Source organism: Tachypleus tridentatus, chromosome 2, assembly GCF_004210375.1.
Source record: "Tachypleus tridentatus isolate NWPU-2018 chromosome 2, ASM421037v1, whole genome shotgun sequence".
NCBI lineage: Eukaryota > Metazoa > Arthropoda > Merostomata > Xiphosura > Limulidae > Tachypleus > Tachypleus tridentatus.
Genome location: NC_134826.1, coordinates 22,816,477 through 22,829,348, shown reverse-complemented (window position 1 = coordinate 22,829,348; position 12,872 = coordinate 22,816,477). Strand labels below are relative to the sequence as shown.

At 29.6% G+C, this 12,872-nt stretch overlaps 1 long non-coding RNA gene across 2 annotated transcripts; it reads left to right on the top strand.

Annotated features, from left to right (window-relative positions):
- Positions 1-533: 533 nt before the first annotated feature.
- On the top strand, positions 534-11,886 carry LOC143239463 (uncharacterized). Of its 2 annotated transcripts, XR_013021194.1 has the most exons (5): positions 534-773; positions 2,567-2,647; positions 4,021-4,060; positions 9,506-9,595; positions 11,180-11,886. It is a non-coding gene; the product is annotated as an uncharacterized LOC143239463 (long non-coding RNA). The 2 variants fall into 2 exon arrangements; XR_013021192.1 differs by having other exon boundaries at positions 535-773; positions 9,506-11,886.
- The last annotated feature ends 986 nt before the right edge of the window (positions 11,887-12,872 follow it).

Below are 12,872 nucleotides of genomic sequence, written 5' to 3'. Positions count from 1 at the left end.
GCCGTCCCTAATTTTGCAATGTAAAACCAGAGGAAAGGCAACTAGTCATCACCACCATTCGTCCAATTCTTGAGCTACTCTTTTACCAACGAATAGTGGGATTGATCGTACATTTTAACGCCCCCACAGGGCGAGCATGTTTAGAGTTATGGGGATTCGAATTCTCGACCCTCAGATTACGAGTCGAGTGCCTCGACCACCTGGCCATGCCGGGCCCTATAGTAAGGAAGTCAAAAGCTTGCGAAGACTAAATTTCAAAGTAGAGGGAATTTTATTCATTGTGTATTAACGGAATGTTTCTTGCTAACTTTGTGACATTCAAATAATATATTTCACTGAGATTTTTAAATTATTTTATTTCATTATGCTATAGCACACACAAAATATTACCTACAAAAAGAATTTATATCAAGTGATAAAATGGTTAATTTAACTAATGGACTGTATAAAATATATATAAAAACTACGTATTCAAACTATAGTTAAAATACATGAATTGAATTTAAATTGTGATACCACAGAATAATTACTGTAAATTTCTGAAACATTGCCCTCTATGAATCTTTTAAGGCGCGATATATAAGATACAGAATCAAACATTTTTTATGCAGGAATCAGTAGATTGATTTAATTTTATTTAGGAAAACGTACATAATATATCTGTTGTGTTATTACATTACTTTGTACTTAAATTGAAAATGTCAGTTGATGAAACTTCGGCTTCAAGTTCCGTTTCAAGCGTAACCGATCAGGAAAAGCTAGAAACCGACTTCGTAAGTATGCCCTAGCTTAAGAAACAACAAAACATGAATAAAATAAATTAATTCCAGATTTGGGTTTACTCTTTAGTCATCCTGAAAACCTACTCCTGGACCACATCATCACTTGATGACCTTCTGGGCATAACACAGCCCCACTTTATGGCTCTTTAATAGGACTTCATGTCATATAGGGCTTCCACTGGCACTGCAATATATCTGTGGACTTTCAAAAACTGGGTTTCGATGCCCGTGGTTTGCAGAGCACAGATAGCGCATTGTGTAATGTTGTACTTAATTCCAAACAAACCAAACTCTGCTGTATATAGATAAGGACGTCCCAAGGCCAGCACTAGTCCATTTTCCAAATTTGGTCCTATAAACTTCACAATTGTGAGAAGAGTTCACAAACATATAGCATAAGTTAATGTAGGTTAAATTTAACGAATGTGTTTAAAACAATAAAATATTGAACATGATTTTTGTTGAAAGGCTGTTTCTAAACTCTGCTCTTCTGTTATTAACAAAATTAAGAATTTCAACTTACCACACTTAACATTAATAAGAGTTATAAGGTTGCACTTAAACAGTACACTTTCTATGTCTAGCATTAGCAGTAGCAAAATAATTTTCATCAATGGTACTGACATTTGATGATGCAGGTATACCTGATGAAACATTGTGTGTGAAGTTTCCCAACAATTTACATAAACTCTTAACAAATTGTAAATATTCTATTATTTATAAGCCTTTGGCCCACTAAGTCAAGTATTATATTAAAACTGAAATTAAAAGTCATTTTCCTCTTTTTATTTTTTGTGAAGTACATAATATTGTACTTCACACAATGGTAAAACTTTAACATTATCTTTTTTTTAACATCTGTTAAAATGTCAATGTTGTTATGTAACTTTCAACTTTTGTTCTGTTATTGTTTGCTGTTAGTATACTAACAATGGAAACTCCTGTCGCCTGGGCTACAACTCTGTGACGAACCTCAGTTACTCATCTCTGAGTATTTCATCCAAGACTAAATATAGCTACATATTCCAAATATGGAATTCACAGTCTTATAACAGTTTACATATCACAAGTATTTACTACAGTGTAAAAAACACTACTGAACAGTGTCCATTAATTAGTGTTATTTTATGTTTTTGTAATTATTTCAAGGTAGTGTAAGTTGAAGACCAATGAATATTGTAAAACAATAAAGCTGAATGTTAAAAAGTTTTATCCATATGATTTTTCTTTTTTATCCAAACACTGTAAATTCTGCTTTCAACTGAACTTGAGGTTTGTTTTTTTCTCTCTTGCTAAATAAACATAGTATTTATGAATTGGAAAGAGAGAAATATGAAGTATTGAGAATAGAACAAGCAGAAGAGAAAGAGTCCCTAATACTTAACAACTGCACAGTCTGAAGAATTATAGATTGAATTCAGTATAAAAGTAATATCTTATTTAAAATGTTCAATTAACCTATCAGTAGATTTTCCATTGCTTTTCAACTTGTAAAGGTAATAGGTTTGTAAAGAATGTAACTTTTGAATCTTGTGTTATTTTGTGATTATTTATAATTGTTCTTATTTATATTACCAAAACAAGTAATTTTTATTTTAAATGTAAGAGTGCATCAAATAACAAACAAAAAATCAGGGGGTGTATGCTGCACTATTATTTTATCACAGTATCAAGTAGTGTGACTAAAACAAATAATTTTAATAGATTTAATGATCCTCTATAAACGATTCTTATAATTAACATTAGAGATTTGTATCCATATGCTTTTTTATTTTCACTGACAGAGTGAAGATGAATTGGTTGCTTTGCAAACTGTACGTACAGCTCTTCAGTGTTTTCTGGATGCAGTGGTTTGTATACGAAAGGTAAATTTATTATACAAGTAACTTAAATATCGTGTTTGCTACATACACAACTCTGGTTTACTTTATGTATGATATAGTTATACCTAACAGGCCTATAAAAATTGATATTAAAACAAGTGGATTGCAGTTTTTTTTTTACATATTTTTTTCTAATTTGGCTGTTGATTCTTACATTTAAACCACAATATATTTATAAGTTTTTTTTATAGTTTTATGACACTGATACTACCAATATATTTTGCTTGACAACTTTGTCTAAAGGTTTTGAAATATTTTTCGATCATGACCACAGCCATAATTAGTGATTATAACTCGTGTGCACACTTATTTATAACATTCAACCAAGATAAAGAACATGATGAATGTGTGGAAGCAGAATTAACCTGTAAAGATTTCATTTTTAGTAAACAAATATAACTTTTTAACATTCTTTTGGTATAGATATTAAATTGTAGAAATATATAATAATAAAAAAGAAAATGCATAGGTAATTCTTGATGAAATTTTATAGAATGGATGGTGCTATAAAAAACCGACAACACCTACACACACACACACACACACACACACACACACACACACACACACACTGACCTGAAGATGAAAGGCGGAAGACTTTTGAAACATCATCCTCTACACTTGTCTCCACAACAGGCAGTTTCTGTCCATTCTACAAAGTTTCTTCATGAATACTCTGTCTAAACAATTTACCAAAGAATAAATAATTCTTTTCGGCACGATTACTGAAACTACAATAGCTGCCGATAGTTGAACTTTTCAACATGAATAACGTTTCCATAACATTTAGTTCGTTGATAAAACCATAATAACTTATGATAACTGTGTGAATATTTAAACCATTTGAAATATTGGCATTACTCAAAGATTAGAGGAAGAAACAGAATTTATAGAAACTACATATACAGTAGAGAAAACTCTGGCTTTGGTTATTACATCACAGTTACATTGGTAATAGTTTTGATTCTCTCTCTTTACTTATCCAATGAGAATGTGATATATAAGCATACATTTTCTACATTGATGTCTCCCAGTGGATTAGTGGGGGAATCTTTGGGGCTTGCCTAGAAAACGTTTGAAAATCTAATACTCTAATAATGTATTGAATTAAAAGAAGCAACTTTTGATACCTGTGTTTTAGCTATACTTACCATGACAAAGTGTCAGCTGTAGTCTTATTACTTCCTATGACCCTGGCATATATGGTTTAGAAAATATTTTAAACATAATGAATGTTATTATTTATATATAATGAACCTTATTTTACTATTAGTCATATAATTTTTCTCACAGTAGTGAAAGTGTAAAACACTATACATCTTTAGTATATTTAAGGAAAACTCATTTTGTTTCAGGACATGGAGCGACTTGAGAAAAATTATCTTAAAATGGCAGGTGAGTAACATATGTAGAAAAATGGTTCATAAGGTTGGACAAATAAAAATGTATCTCAAGACAGCTGGTATGGGTATTAAAACTTTTATTAAAATTAATTGAGAACAGCATTTCAATCTTCTGTAATTCATTATCTGTGAGCATCAATTACATTGGTTAGTGTCGGGTAAGATGATTGATTGAATAAATTTAGTGTCGTGAAATAATTATTCAAAATCAACGTTTCTGATCATTGTTACTTTTGATTATTCCATCTAGCCAAGTCTCGTACGAGAATAAGCGATTAATTGAATATGATACATTAACCCTCTTTTACAGGGTGTGTCATTTTTACCAAATTTTTAACTGTCATTTAATCACAAAACTACACATATGAATGTACCTAGGGTATCTTGAGGACACATGGCAAGATGTTAGTAAATTTTACAAATCTGTTGTACACAAAACATTAAATTTTTTAATAAAGTATTTGTTCTAAAGATTTGTCCATCAACTTATGAAGACTCTACTGAGTTAGTTTGAGTATAAAAGGAATTTTCTTACCAAGAATAAAAATAGTTGTTTTAGTTTTCATAGTCATATACATAACCTTTGGAACATCCAAATAAAAATCAAGTTTGTTTAGGTAAGACTTTATTATACTTCCTTTTATTTTCTCATACCTGACACTAACGTACTGAAATCGTCAACATACAGTGAATTCAAAGGTTGAAAACAAAATAAAGTTAATAATATTGTTTTATTGTTGTTATACAATGATTTCAGAATGTAATAACAATTACAATTATTTTTACACTTTAATGTTGCCTTGTTTTAAATTTTATTGTTCTATATTTTGAATGCAAATTGTGTGTAAAAAGTAATAAATCACAGTGGTAGAGCATAGGTAAACAAATGAACAGGTTACATTTGTGTAGGTTATAGTTATGTGATGTACATGCCATCCAACTGACATCTTGAAATGTTTTTTATTTGTATATTTTCACCTAAATTTATTTATCTAACAAAAGTTTTATAATTTTTACAGTTTCTCGTTTTTGTTAAAAGATGCATAGCAATACATAAAAAATATACCTAAAACTAAATGTTTAGCAGTTATTTCATCTTGAGACCAATTGTACTTAGATGCTAAGCTTCATTAACCCTACTTGTTTTTTCTAACTATGTTGGTTATCCACAAAATGATAAATGTAAGTTTCAAATATGCAACTTAGAACACAAAAAATATATCGGACACAAGGTAGAATGCCCTAAAACTAATTTATCTGGTTTACTAACAAAGATTCACCATGGTGGAACAACAGTAAATTTTTGGACTTTCAGTGCTAAAATCTGGTGTTTGATTCCCTGTAGTGAATGCATCAGGTTGACAAATATTGCTAAAAAAACTGAACTGACAAAGCTGTAAATAGGTTAAATAAATTCCATTACTGTTCCTAGAAACAATTTTATTCAATGTCCATCAAGCTTTTCCTCCCAATCTATGGTCTTTGATTGCCCAAACTAAACAAACAATTAGGCTTGAGTGAATAATTGGCTTAAAATGCACAAAGAGATGGGAGGAGATTCCATAGTGCATTTTACAAAGTTACTTATATCTCAGTGTTAGATATAAAATATTGATTAGTGTAGGTGGTATTAACTAATTAGTTTGTGAGTGAATATTTCCTAATTGTTTAGGATTTTTTTTATAATTAGAGTTAAAACCAGATGATTATTGGAAGTTGTGTTTATAATTCATTAATTTGTTGAGGCAACCAAACATCACATGAAATTCATTGATGGTGATGATAGAGAGATTAATAGAAAGCAAGCAGATGATTAAATAACAAATAAATAAATAGTGTGAGATGAGTAGGAACAGATGGGAGACAAGAAAGTAAATTCATGGGAAGAAGTTTACCAAAGGAAAGTTAAATGTAATGTTGACTGCTGTAGGAGTCAAGGAGGTAAAGGCCTAATGATTAATATCAGCCTAACAGTTAATTTCTTAAAGGAAAACAGACAGTTTTAAAAGAGATATAGTTCATTCTGTCAAAGTGACTTCTAAAGTGATTGAACCAGTCTGGGTACACTTTGACAAAAGGAATAGAGGATATTTTGAAAAAAAAAATCATACAATTACTGGAAGACTGTGATAACTCGTTATAATTATAAGTGAATTATACACGGAATACTTGTGTGATAGAAAGAGAGAGGGGTAGTTTGTCAACTGAAATTCTAAACAATTGAATAGGCCTAAATGGTCTTTTTCAATTGTGTTTATGGTACGTTTATGATCTCTAATGTAAAAAATGTGTTGTGTACACATTTAACTATTAGGCTGTTTGAAAAGTAATGGCAGATTTTTATATCAAAATTTGAGTCATTTATAGGGAAAAAAGTCTGTCTTTTTTTACAACTTCATATATACCATTAAAAAATTAAATTTTTCTTCTATTCATTAGTGTTTTTATTCTTTTCTAGAACTATATTTCCAATAATTCAAACCCTTATAATTAATGATAGGAAAAAAAAGTGGCATATAATTTTTTTGCATGAAATCAAAGTTGGTCATAATGCATGACAAACAGCTCACAAGATCAACCAAGAATGGGGTGAAGGAACCACCTTCAAACATATAGTACATCATTAGTTCCAAAAGTGTCATAATGGAGATGTGAGTCTTTGAAGATAAGGATGGCAAAGGGCATCCTTTGCTGTTGGAATCGGCCAACTGAGAATATTAGTGGAAAGAAACCCATGTCAAACTGTTCAGGAAATTTATTCCAAATTATGCTGAAATTACTGCACCATTGACTTTTCTGACCAAGAAATACTTACACAACAAGGTGAAATGGAAAGGTCCATACCAGGTGGCATTCCAGAACTTAAAGAACATGTTGGGAAGTTCACTGTTTCTTAAAATGCCAGATTTAAACAAACCATTCTTCTGTAGTAGGTGTCTGTGACTTGTTAGTGATAAATTCTAAATGAACAGCTTGCACTGTGCTTATTTTCAAAATCATATTTGTATGTTTGAACTGGTGAAAAATACATACAACAAATTCTTTACATTAAATATATTATAGGCATATCATAAGCACAATACATAGTTGTTGTCCATTTAGGCCTATTCAATTTATTTAGAATTTCACTTGACAAGCCAAACTTTCTCTCTCTATTTCTACTACACTAGTATTCTCTGTATAATTCACTTACAATTTTTGTATGACTTACTGCAGATGTTTACATTCTAGTAATCATCTGTTCCTTTTTTCAAAGTGCACTCAGGCTGGCTCAATTAATTTAGAACTCATTTTGAAGAAATAAACTACACTTCCTATATCTTTTAAAACTGTTAGTTTTACTTAACATATTAATTGTTAGGCCTACTTCAACTATTAGGCCTTTCACTCCTATGGTACTTAACTTTACATTTACTTTTCCATAGCCAAATTTCAGCCTCCCATGACATTCTCATCTGCTCTGTCTATTTGTTGTTCCTGCTTATCTCGCACTATTTATATATTTATTACTTAATCATCTGCTTGTCTTCTACAGATCTCTCTATCCTCAACATCTGTAAATTATACACAATGTTCAGTATCATCAATTTCAATGAATTATAAATATAACTTCCAATAACCATCTGTTTCTAACTCATTTATTATTTAAAAAACTAAACAATCAGGAAATATTAAGTCACAAACTAGTTAATTAATACTACCTACACTAAAGAGTCTTTTATATTATTCTTTGTCAGTATAGGTACTTTGTGTTTTTGATTGGTAAGATAGTATGGAAATTGTATTATCAAAATTATGAAACCTAGAGGGAAAAGATCAGAGGACAGACGTGACAGTTAGAATTTTTTATTTGTTTTTAAATTAAGATTATAAACTGTCTTTTGGTGCCAAGTTTATGGATGTACAATGATAACAAAGTTGTTTAAATAAATTTTATTTTTCTTTGAAACCTGGACGTGTGCACTAAATGTTTGATCGAATTGACAAGTTCTATATGCAAGTGGTTAATTCAGTTAAATTTGTAAGGAAAATATTCAAATTTGAACTTGAGTAAAATTGACCTAACTTGGACAATAATCATATCTTCATTCATTTGGTTAAAAGTTCATTCAAATAGATTTTTTCATTTCCATATGTTTGTGTGTAAGACATGTAAAAAATGAACTTTAATGTTTTACAAATGTACATATAATGTAAAAGGACTCGAACACATTGCTACAGCATCAAAGTGTCATTCATAACATTTTTATTTTTGTAAAAGGAATGCATACAAAGCTGTGTTTTACACTAGACACTTAATCCTTTTACTGTTTTAATGTAAAATAATGGTGTCAGTCATTAGTCACAAATGAATAATATGACTGTTAAATATAGTATAAAAGGTGTACATGAAGTATCCTCTAGTGAACAGGTTAATACCAAGCTCTCTCTACTTACATTTTTATTTCTTCATACATGGAACCTGATAAATGTAAAATTAGAACTATCCCGTAATATGTCTTTAAAATAAAGCAACACTGATAACTATACCTAAACTTTTTTTTAGATTATTCCATGTAACAAAAATTTTGTTCCTGGATAGTATGTGTTATTTCTTAATTGCTTATATTGTAAAAGTACAGAAAATGGCCATTATTCCTTTCAAACTTTGCTTTTGTGGCCTGGATAATGAAATTTAGAAATTAACTTATTTTCTATGTAAAAACGGACAAATTTGCACATTTTCATTTACTTAAAGTCTGAATAAAGCAACATATGAATTAAGATTTACATGTATTTATACTAAAGTTATACAAAAATGTTTAGAAGTTCGGAGTTTTTCGAGATTTGCGACTGTAATGTAAGTCACTTTCACCTGTCAGCCCCCAAATATAGTCTCCCATCATGTTTTCGTTATACGCTCCTAGGTCACAAAATCAAAGTTTGAAAAGAAAAATAGATCTTTTCCATTTACTTTAGGCATAAGCAATTGGGAAATAACACTTTCTGCCCAGGAACAAGAAAAAGTAAAAATTTTGTAACATGGTGTTATAAGTAGGATACTTTCAAAAGGCAAAGCTATCAGATACTTTTCAAGGCCTGATTAACGAATAACCACCCTCGTTATTTTTCACAGTATTTCACTTGTGTATTTTGGGAACATGCAAGCTTTTTAAAAAAAAGTGATTATTTTGTAACTCGTTACCATAAAATTTATGCATTTTTACATTTAATATTGTAACTTAAATTATCTTTCAATTCTGTATTGCTGTTAATAGAAAATATATTTTTAATTAAATTTCTGTTTAGTATTGCTAGACCTGTGTATTATTACATATTCCATTCACTCAACAGTTTTTCAATGAAATTGTGAGGACTTAAATGTGTTTAAATGTTGTTATGTGATGTATGGATATGATTAACATACAGTATAACACACTTCTTTTATTTTTTTCAGATGTAAATATGCATTGGGAGTCTTTCTTTGTAGGTCAGAAGTTAAACAAAAGTGACTGATTTTTATTTGATCCTTTAACAAATTGTTCTGGTAATTATTGTCTTGTCAAATACTTGTACATTATCATTATTTGATGAAACTCGCTAATAGTTACATAATTTTGCTTTGTATGTGCTTTATTTGTTTTATGTACACAAAAGTAAAATGAATTTCCTTTAATAACTTGTTCTTTAATTGAATAGCTACAAGAAATCTGTTGCCTCTAATGCATGTCCTGTATATTCCCAATCTTATATTTTTAAGCTGATATTTCATTTAATGAATCCATAAAGTTAACCATTGTGTTGAAGAATACAGTATTCTTGTATCATTTATAAACTTGCATGTCCTCAATCCCAACCCTGGCTGTGTGGGCTCTACAGTATGGTCACTTGGCTATTCTTTGACGTAGTTTATGAGAATCTGACATTCTCCAGTTTTTCCAGTAAACAACTGTTTAGAACAAAAAAGAAATTTATGAATACAGGTGTCACATCCAAATAAAAAAGATACAAAACATTAGTGGCTATTTCTGTGCTAAAAAAATGTGCAGAAACAGGTTTTTCAAGAAGGTAAATTTTATGGAATGTAAAATTTGTGGCTAAGAATATTTAGATATTTATTTGTTTTTAATGAAGACATCAGAATTATGTAATAGATATAGTATTATGAAGTTTCTTTAATGGATGTTATTATAGTGAATTGCTAAAATATACTAAATTACCCAAAGTAACTCTCACAGAAACTGAGGAAGGTTCCAAACATAACTCATCATTATGTATTTAATATACATTTAACACCTCCATAAAAAGTTTATAATATTGTACATTAATATAATTAATAATTATACTTTGTAATTTTGATTTCTAACTTGTGGTTTTACAAGTTATTACCTGTGGATTTTATTATTTTTGAGAATGTTTGAATTAATTTCTGAATTAAACAAATACTTGGTAATTTGGCATCAATCAGTGTTATTAAAGCAAACTTCAAAAGCTTAATAGTTACTTAGCAACTATGTAAGATTTTTCCAGAGCTAAATGTTACATTGTTCTACTAACAGTAAAACAAATACTTAGATATACACACAAATTAAAAGAGAATTGATTTCTGGCTTAATGGATAATGAAGGAAACTTTACAAGTAACAAAGGTACAATGTTATTGTACCTCAATAAACTTTTGTTGTCATCAGGTATTCGTAATAAAGTTTCTTTCAATACCCTTTCCAGCCATTTCCAAATTTCATTTACTAAAAATGGGTTCTTTGTCATCAAAGTTGACTTTTAGCTTAACAAATATCATCCAATATAAATATTAATAATAATAATTAATATTAATTTAGAAGAGCTACAACATCCATTTGCTTATCTTATTTATATTTTGTTTTGGTTAAATAAGGTGTTTGACAAATTTAGTTCCATATAGAAAACCAAATACTTTTATCAAAGTTCATAATCAAAATATTCTAGAAAGCATTCCATCTTCTTCATATACTGAGATTTAAAATTGTTTTGAAATATCACAGTAGTATGGTATTTAATAAATACCTTTTATAACTGTAGTAAAAGTATATTTTGCCTAAAATTGACATATCCACCAAATGTTTCTTTTAGAGAAGTATATTTCCTTTCAGAAATGAAGTAGAAAGAAAGATATGTACTCTCTCAAATGGTTCGAAATGTTTTACATGTTCAAGCTGACACTTTAATCAACTGTTCTGGGCTGTAGCTTAGAAGACATTTTTTGTAGGACATCATGAAAGAAATTGGATATTACTTGTAAGATTCTGCAGTATTACTTTGCATGAGCTTGTTGGCAAGACATATTCCGACCGGTAGCGTGTCAATCTAACGAGTACAAGAAAGCCAATGTAGGAATAACAAGTAAAAAGAAGTTAAATTGTTACTATAACAACAGCTGCATTGATGCATCTTTTTAAAGATTTTTATTTTGTTTACTTTTAAAGCTGCAAATTCAATATATATTTTGGCATTCAAAATTTTAATACATAGTTACATCAAAATGAATATGTTTTAACTAAGGTTTGGGGCAATTTTGGTAAGTATATTGTAAATACAAGTAAATACTTGGATTTACTGGTTTTCTTAATTTGTTAGTATCTTTGTAACATAGAATTTGTTTATACAAGCAATTTATTTTTAATGTGAAATGTAAATACATAAAATGGTATTTATACTGAACAATTACAGTTTCAAGTTTCATTTTATTTCCTCTATATATTAATAAGCTTTCTGTGTATTTTTTATAATAAATCTGATTGTTTTAGTTTTTAATGATACTTTTTAAATAAACATGTATAAGAGGCCAGATACAGAAAAACATTTTAAGTTTCATTCTTTGTTCGATATGAGTTCATTACTCCCTTGATAGATATTTTAGTTCCTTAATACATCTAAAATAAAGTTTTATGAGAAGTTCTCACTGAGATAGAAAAGTTCCTTAAATCATGGCAGGAAATTCTTCAATGTCATCAACATAATTTTAAGAGATTTTTTGACAAACTAAATTGGTTGCAGAAGGTTGCTTATTATTTATATTTTGTTGTGGTGTGCCTAAATGGATCATTGAGTAGACTTAACAAGCCTGGATCTTGATACAGTTGGAAAATATCCAAAGTTCACAGAAAATTAGCCATGTTTCTGTATGAAGATTATTTACTAATTATCTGAGGTTTCTGGTTTTAAGTTGAATGATGCAAAAATCTGCATTTTGTGCAAGATTGAACAGTGGTAACTTTGTCTAGAAAATTCAAGTCAACTACAGACTATGCAATAAAAACTCTCCCAACAGTTTTCATGGCCTTAAATAATATCACCATGTCAGTGAAAGCCATGTTGCTATATTTCAGTCATGTAGAGTGCCCTTTAAACATACCTAAAATAATAGGTAGGTAGGTATTCAGTGTTCATTGGCACAAAGCTACAAGGTCTATCTGTGCCAGACAAGATGTGGTACAGTATAGGTATAGGGCAATTAAGGTAAAAAGTAAAATATGTAAAATTAGGAACTGCCAGGAAGACTGAAGCATTAAGATTGAATTTGCAATCAGTCATCCGAAATTGGCCTTTCCAGTCCTGGGTTCAAGTCAAAATAAAAATTGAAATCTGTAAAATAAATCATGTTAAAACACTATATAGTCCAATAAAAAACCTTAAATTAAGTGCAAAAGACCAATGGCTTTTAAAAATGTAAAAACATGAGTGAGATGGGCAGTATCACCTATAACGTGGGCCAAAGTCGAGGGTAAACCTTCCTTAGAAATATTTTTAAAACAGAGTCATCGTTCTAGGTTGTAACGACGGCAT